Source organism: Nannospalax galili, unplaced genomic scaffold, assembly GCF_000622305.1.
Source record: "Nannospalax galili isolate Female #2095 unplaced genomic scaffold, S.galili_v1.0 scaffold663, whole genome shotgun sequence".
NCBI classification, from domain to species: domain Eukaryota; kingdom Metazoa; phylum Chordata; class Mammalia; order Rodentia; family Spalacidae; genus Nannospalax; species Nannospalax galili.
Genome location: NW_008351881.1, coordinates 1,127,790 through 1,128,436, shown reverse-complemented (window position 1 = coordinate 1,128,436; position 647 = coordinate 1,127,790).

Here is a 647-nt window from a genome sequence, read left to right as displayed (position 1 = left end):
ACTCTGGGAGGGTTTCTGTTGGTTTCTGCTTTAGGAAGGTTAATGAAGAGGTCTCTCCAGGCCCGGTGGACAAGGGGGTTAGGCGGTCCCAAGCCTGTAGGGCACATAAGTGAACTTGCTCAAAACAGCCTGCAGGAATTGCAGCCTGCTGGATTCCTGTGGAGAAGTTGCCCTGACCAAAAAGCTGGTCATAGTTCCAATCTATGAATCCAGGTGGTGGATCCTGTCCCTGTTGTGGTCTTAGCTGCTGATTATGAGTGTCATTTCTTTTAGCCTGCATTAGACATTCGTCTCTAAATAAGGCCTCCCATTGTACAAATAATGGACTGGGGAGGGTAGATCTGCAGATATCTCTCTAGTCCTGGGGGGTAAGCAGATTAGTATTAAATTTTTGTAGTATAGATTTTGTCCATGGAGCATGGATTCCATCTTCACGGACAGCCTGGCGTAATTCTTTAAGTTCTGCTGCTGGGAGTGGGTACCAGACTAGTGGGCATTGCCTTATTATTTGTAAGTTAACAGGAAAAGCCTCTACCAGTGGGATTTGGGGGTCCTGAGGCCATTGAAGCTGGCAACTTCCACTATCTCTAAGATTACACAGTTGCTCTGTGGCTGTAGGGCGTGGCTGGAATGATGCCACAGGCAGT